This window comes from Nicotiana attenuata, unplaced genomic scaffold, assembly GCF_001879085.1.
Source record: "Nicotiana attenuata strain UT unplaced genomic scaffold, NIATTr2, whole genome shotgun sequence".
NCBI lineage: Eukaryota > Viridiplantae > Streptophyta > Magnoliopsida > Solanales > Solanaceae > Nicotiana > Nicotiana attenuata.
In genome coordinates, this window is record NW_017672384.1 from 72,613 (window position 1) to 80,680 (window position 8,068).

An 8,068-nucleotide genomic window follows, 5' to 3' on the forward strand; every position below is an offset into this window, starting at 1 on the left:
CCAATTCCAAGTCTCCAATTTCAAACCCTAAACCCCCAAATTTAACCCTTATTTCCCATATATTTCTTGCCCAAATCAGTAGAAAATACAATAATAACGAGTTTGAGTTCCAAAAACCTTACCTCCTTGAAGCTCTCTTGAATCCTCTCTCAAAAACCTCCTAAAAGCTCAAAAATCCAGATGAAAATGGTGAAGAAAATGGGCAAAATCGCGACTGAATCTTTATATAGGTTCTGGCCCAGGATTTTCGCACCTCCGGCCATTTCCTCGCACCTGCTGTCCCAGGTGCGCATCAGCGAGATTTCATTAATCGCACTGGGCCGCACCTGCGCTCCTTCTACCGCACCTGCGGTCTCACAGGTGCGCTCAAACTATCGCACCTGCGGAAACTGGCTTCCAAGCGCATAGCCGCATCTGCGGCTCCTTAATCGCTTCTGCGATCACGCACCTGCGGTCCCCTAACCGTAGGTGCGGTTATGACAGAACTTCAGCAACCTTTAAACTTCTCCTAAGTCCAATTCAACTTCCCTTAAGCACCCGAAACTCACCCGAGGCCCCCGGGACCTCAACCAAACATGCCAACCAATCCTAAAACATCATACGAACTTATTCCAATCCTCGAATCACATCAAACAACGCTAAACCCCCAAATCACTCTCCAATCCAAGCCTAAGGATTTCCAAAACTTCCGATTTCCACTTTCGATAAAAAAGCCTATCAAACATCGTCCGAATTACCTGAAATTTTGCACACACATCCCAAATGACACAACGGACCTACTCCAACTTCCCAAATTCCATTCCGACCCTGATATCAAAATCTCACTATCGAACCGGAAACTTCAAAAAAAATCGACTTTCGGCATTTCAAGCCTAATTAAGCTACGGACCTCCGAAACACAATTCGAACACGCCCCTAAGCCCGAAATCGCCCAACGGAGCTAACGGAACCAACGAAATTCCATTCCGAGGCCGTCTTCACACTGCTCAGACTACGGTCCAAATTCTAAAGTTTAAACTCTCATTTAGGGACTAAATGTCCCAAAACTCTCCGAAACTCCAAACGAAACCTCCCGGTAACTCAAAATAGCAGAAATAAACATGGGGAATGCTGTTAATAGGGGATCGGGGCGTTAATTCTTAAAACGACCAGCCGGATCGTTACAACCCACTTGTTTGGAGTGTGTTTGCTTATATGGTTTTTAGGTATACTTGATTTTTAATGTTTTTAAATATTTGATTAAAATTTGTCTTGAGTCATTTTTTAGAGAAATAATCGAGAACACAACAGAATTTGTATGAGAAAATAGGAGGAACTAGTCAAACACTTTCTCCAGCAAACCCTTTACTTCCAAATAATTTCTCCAAAAAAAAATCTTCAACATTAAAAATGATTTTCTTTTTTGGAGTATCACTATTGGTCAACCAAAGAATTGATTGAATGGTCAGAAGTCCAATTGCTTGCCCTTCAAAAAATAAGGAATATTCTCGATAAATGGAGTAAAGGAGCTTTGCAAATCAAATCATATCAATGCAATATTATATTAGTGTTTGGATATTGATTTGGTTAAAACTTGAAAAACTGAGTTTTTAAATATGAGATGAAAAATAATTTTTAGAAGTTAAAATTGTGTTTAAACATGCATTTTACTTGAAAAGAATTTGAAGTTTTGTGAATATAAACTTCAAAAACTACTGTTGTTTTTGGGATTTGAAGATTTTGTTTTCAAAATTTGCGAAAAAAAGATTAAAATATATGAAACAAATATTTAAAAATAAAATTTGGAAAAAGTCCCAAATTTTATGGCCAAATGGGAGCTTTATATTTTGTTGTTCTAATCTAAACAAATCGAGTTAAGTATAAAGAAAAGAAAAGAAAATCAAAGAAAGAGTCAACAGCTTAACAAAAGAATTACAAGGAGAAAAAAAGAAATAAAACCATTGGCAATATATTTTTTTTGGTCATGGGGATATATATATATATATATATATATATATATATATATATATATATATATATATATATATATAATAGTTACACTGCCGAGTACTGATTGTTAGGGGGATATTAGAACTCTCCTACATCGGACGAATCCTGTTCCAAATTATCAATATTACAAACTAAAATATTTCTAGTTACTTTAGTTCGTAGGATGTCTGCCCAAAAAAATTCATTTGCGAACACCGGAGGAACTGGCAACATTGTCGTTCTTCCCAAAAAGTTGGTTTTTGTTCCGTCCTTTGCCAATGCATCCGCCATCCTATTCTTCTCCATGTAGTTGTGCTTCGCTACTACTCGTGCCATCCTTTGGATCAACAACCTGCATTCACAAAAAATAGAATATAAATGCTATTCTATAAGATTAGCATTCTTATTACCTTTGTTGAGTTGGTGGCTACTTCCAATGGTGTTACACCATTCTGTTCTACGATTTGGAGGCCCCTTAACAGTGCACTTACTTCCGCAAGGGTGTTGGTGGTATGGCATATTTTCCAACTATCCAAGGATTTAGTCCCCAGTAGTTCTCCTAAAAACACCACAAATACCCCTATCAGCGGGTTGTCTTTAGATGCCCCATCCGTATTTAGCTTGTAGTGACCCCTTAGTGGAGGTTCCCATTTGACATTGATAGGGACTGTATTCCTTATGTTCTTTGTGCTTGCTACTATGTAGAATTCAATGGCTTTAGCAATGGTGTTCATAGTAGAAATGAGATATTTCATATTGTTGAACAGGTTATGATTTCTTGTTAACCAAATATGCCAAAGGCAGAATGGAAGTATAACCTCCCGGGAGATAGTATTATTAGAGGGCATTTTCCTTAGTTTGTTCCATGTATAGGGTTAGAGTTCGGCTGTAAAGTTTGGATACATTTGTTGGCTTTCATCTGTACTTTTTGAGGTAAGGTCATGCCAGAACAACTTTGCATTTGGACAATCAAAAAAATATATATGGTTATTTGTTTTTGGAATTGAGGAGCAGAAACAATAGGTAGGGTTACAATTAACCCCAATTATGTGCATGAAAGCTCCTGCTGGTAGCCTTTCATGTGATAGTAGATAGATGAAAGTTTTGATCTTATCGGGTAGCCCTAACTTTCATATCCAGCTGAAGTTACCCCCATCCCTACTCTTCAGCGGCTCATTATTGTTGTTAAGGAAAGTGTAGGCTGATTTGGCGGTAAAGATGCCATTATGTGTCAGACCCCAAATCAGCTTGTCTTCCTTGGCGGTGTTTGTAGGGATAAAGGTGGATTTGATCAAGTTCATGATATTATCAGGGAGATTGAGGAAGAGGAAATAGGTATTTCATTTCCCATTGTTATTGATTGTGGCCACCTTGGCATTAAGGTCATTGTGTGTTAAAGGCCCCTCAATCATATCCCTAATGGATGTATTATTTGGTATCCATGTATCATTAAGGAAGCTTATCCTATTTCCTTTGTGAACAACCCATCTGCTGGCCTACCTACATGTTCCCACCCCTTGAGGATACACTGCATTTCACCATAGTACCTGATCAACATAAGAATTTATACTTTTTCAGACACGAATATTAAAGTACATGATTTTTTTTCTTTAAAGAACTCTAGATGTCTATGATATGCTTAAAGGACTTATTCCTAGATAATAATTCATAAATTCATATTATGGATAGCAGTACAGAGAAGGCTAGTTGTAACGATCCGGCCGGTCGTTTTGAGAGTATTAACCCCGATCCCCTATCTACTATTCCCTTCGTTTCATTTTATGCCTATGTGACTTGCCGCGAGGATTTGTTTTTGGTTTTGGAGTGAAATGGGACATTTTGTCCCTAAAACGGAAGCTTAAGTTTTAGGATTTCGACCGTAGTTAGAATTGTGTGAAGACGACTCCGTAATAGAGTTTTGTCAATTTTGTTAGCTCCATTGGGGGATTTTGGATTAGGAGCGTGTCCGAATTGTGATTTGGAAGTACGTAGTTGAATTAGGCTTGAAATGGCGAAAGTTGGATTTTGGGAAGTTTGTCCGGGAGTGGACTTTTTGATATCAGGATTGTATTCCGATTTCAGAAGTTGGAGTGGGTCTATAATGTCAAATATGACTTGTGTGTAAAATTTAGGGTCAATCGGACATGATTTGATAGGTTACGGCATCGGTTGTAGAAGTTTAAAGTTTTAAAGTTCATTAAGCTTGAATTGGGGTGCGATTCATGTTTTAAGCATTGTTTGATGTTATTTGAAGGCTCGACAAAGTTCGTATGATGTTTTAGGACTTGTTGGTATGGTTGGTTGAGGTCCCGGGGGCCTCGGATGTGATTTGGATCATGTTCGGAACATTTCGGGACCTCTTGGATTTGCAGAAAATCACTAATGTTATGTTGTTGGTTTCCTTCATCGCGTTCGCGAGAGAGGGCTTGCATTCGCGAAGGGGTTCTGGGTGACAGGTGTAGAATTCTCTTCGAGTTCGCGTATGTCACCACGCGTTCGACGAGTAGCAGAGGGGGTTGACCTTATGCTTTAAGCCAACGCGTTCGCGAGTGAAGATCCGCGTTCGCGAAGGCCAGGGGCAGTGTTCACCGCATTCACATGGGTGAGATCGCATTCGCATAGAGGAATCTGGCAGCTGAGAATTTTTGTGCTTCACAAATGCGAGGCACATTCCGCGTTCGCGAACAAGAAAAGGCCCAGGAAGACTTTAAAATTTCAAATCAAGGGTTCTTCTCCCATTTTCATTGTTGGACCTAGAGAGCTCAGATTGAGGCAAAATTTCGAGGGTTTTTCAAAGAAAATATTTAGTAAGGATTTTTGACTTGTTTTTGATTAATATCCACTAATCCATCGTTAATTTCATCATTTAATTAAGGATTTGGGTTGAGAAATTTGGGGAAAAGTTGAAAAGTTCTTAAACTGAATTTTGGGGTTTTGATTGTGGTTTTGGTATTGGATTTGAGTAATTTCTATATGGTTGAACTCGTGGTTGAATGGGTGTTCATATTTTGTGACTTTTACCTGATTTTGAGACGTGGGCCCGAGTCGACTTTTTGGGGCGATTTTCTAATTTCTTGTTAAAGTCTTGATTTCATTAATTAGATTAGTTTCTTATAGTTATATTTATAGTATGAAATTGCTTTTGGCTAGATTTGGACCATTTAGAGTCGGAAAGTCGAGGAAAAGGCATTCTTATAGACTGATTGAGCTTGGTTCGAGGTAAGGGACATGCCTAACCTTGTATGGGGGAAAATCCCCTTAGGATTTGGTACTGTTGTAACAATCTTGTGATATGTGAGTGTCGTGTACGCGAGGTGATGAGTGCGTACACAGGTTGATTGTTGAAATTTCCGATTTTTACTGAATAGTAACCTATTATATCTTAATCGAGTTATCCCAACATCTGTAGTTATAATGTTTAGCCTAATATCGCATGTCTACGTGTCTTAAATGCTTATTTGAAATATGTGCAGCATGCTTAGTTGAATTTCCTGTTTTCCCTTGATTTATTTTGTATTTAGTCTTTAACTATCGGATTTCTTGTTGTGATTTAGTTATTCCATCGGTTACGAGTTGTGTATTTACATAGGACTACAAGGCAGCATCTCGGGAGCTCCCCTATTGCATATTTACTTTTGGGACTACGAGGTTGTACCTCAGGAGCTCCCATGTTGCATATTTACTTTTGGGACTACGAGGCGGTACCTCGAGAGCTCCCCTGTTGAGTATTTACTTTTGGGACTACGAAGCGGTACCTTGGGAGCGCCCTTATTGTTTATTCTCTATGTGTTGTGTTGTTACCTCTTTGTAACTTCTTTTTGTTAAATTCTCCGTCTTTTCATTATATTACAACATCCTCTGCCTTAATTATTATATTCCAGCAAGGCCCTGACCTGACCTCGTCACTACTCTACCGAGGTTAGGCTTGGCACTTGCTGGGTACCGTTGTGGTGTGCTCATGTTACTCTTCTGCACATGTTTTGTGTGCAGATCCATGTACCTCCTACGAGTCCTGCTATTAGTAGAGAGTACGTGCTGCTGCTACGGAGACTTCAAGGTATATCTGCCTGCGTCTGCAGACCTCGGAGTCCCCCTCTATCCTTTAATGTTGTTATTCTTTATTTTCCTTAGTTGCTAATGTATAAAGACAGTTAGAACAATTCCTTAGATCTTGTGACTTGTGACTTCCGGGTTTTGGGAGTTGTCTATACCGGAGTTGTTGGTTTACTTGTATGTGTCGAGCGGCAGTTTTCCAGCTTTATCTATATATACCTGTTGTTGTTAAGGTTTAGTCGTTATTTCTATTATTATTTCACTTATTCCGCAACAGTTAAGCATACCTAGTCTTAGAGACTAGGTGGCGTCACGACATCTTACAGAGGGAGAATTGGATCGTGACAAGTTTGTATCATAGCCCTAGGTTCGTAGGTATTATGAGTTACAAGTAGGTTTAGTAGAGCCTCGCGGATCGGTACGGAGACGTCTGTACTTATCTTCGGGAGGCTACTGAAGTGTTAGGAAAATTTCACTTCTTTGATTCCTTATCGTGCGAAATTGTTGACTTCAGGATTCTAAACTTCTACATTTCTATTCTCTCATAGATGGTGAGGACACATACAGCCGAATTAGATGACCAGGCACTCGCGCCCCCTGCTAGAACCGCGAGAGGCCGAGGCCGGGGTAGAGGCCGAGGACGTCCACGTGGTGCAGCCAGAGCACCCGCACGAGCTGCTATAGAGGAGCCACCAGTAGCTCTAGTTGGAGTGCAGGCACCTGAGATGCCTGTTACTGCACCAGCTCTTTAGGAGACACTTGCACAGTTTCTGAGCATGTTCGGCACTTTGGCTCAGGCAGGGTTGATCCCACTTGCTCCTGCCACTTTTCAAGCCGGGGGAGGAGCACAGACTCTCGCCGCCAGTACCCCAGAGCAGCGGCATCAGGTCGACCAGGTTTCAGAGGTCATACTAGTGTAGTCGGTAGCCCCAGTTCAGCCCGAGGGTAGGGCAGCAATTTCTGAGGAGGAACAGCACAAGATCGAGAGGTACAAGCAGTACCTCCCTCCTACTTTCAGTACTCGTTCCCCAGCTGCAGTTCATCATGCTAGGGGCTATGTGAGTCGCCCTGTTCATTCAGCACTTCTAGCTGCCAGCGGTATTCCGGCCCCTCCTAGGCCCCAGGCTCCTTATTAGGCACCTACAGTGTCTAGTGCACCTCCTCTACGGGTTGTCTTCAGCAATCAGTCCAGCCGATCAGGTCCGACCCATCCACAACAGTCACACCCTCCGTGAGCTTGTTTTGAGTGTGGTAACACTCGTCATGTGGTGAAGGATTGTCCCAAACTTGGTAGGGGTGCACCTACACAGATTACTCAGGCACCGCGTGCTCCACCGGGTCCATAGGTTATGGTTACAGCACTAGCTACCACTCCACCTGCTCAGCCAGCTAGGGGTGGAGGTCGGGCGGGTAAAGGTCGCCCTAGAGGGGGAGGCCAGGCCAGATATTATGCTCTTCCTACTCATACGGAGGCAGTTGCATTCGACTCTGTCATTACAGGTATTGTTCCGGTCTGTCATAGAGATGAGTCGATTTTATTTGATCCAGGCTCCAGTTATTTCTATGTGTCATCTTATTTTGCTCCGTATTTAGGTGTATACCGTGATTCTTTGAGTTCCCCTGTTTATGTGTCTACACCTGTGGGAGATTCTATTGTTGTTGACCGTGTGTATCGGTCGTGTTTGGTTGTTCTTAGTGGTCTTGAGATCAGAGCCGATTTATTATTGCTCAGTATGGTAGATTTTGATATTATTTTGGGCATGGACTGGTTGTCGCCCCATTATGCTATTCTTGATTGTCACACCAAGACCGTGACGTGGCTATGCCACGATTACCACGGTTAGAGTGGAGAGGTAGCTTAGATTATACTCCCAGCAGAGTTATTTCATTTCTAAAGGCTCAACGAATGGTTGAAAAAGGATGTGATGCATATCTAGCTTATGTGAGAGATGTCAGTATCGATACTCCAACTGTTGAGTCAGTTCTAGTAGTGAGGGATTATCTAGATATATTTCCAGAGGATCTTCCGGGCATGCCGCCCGACAGG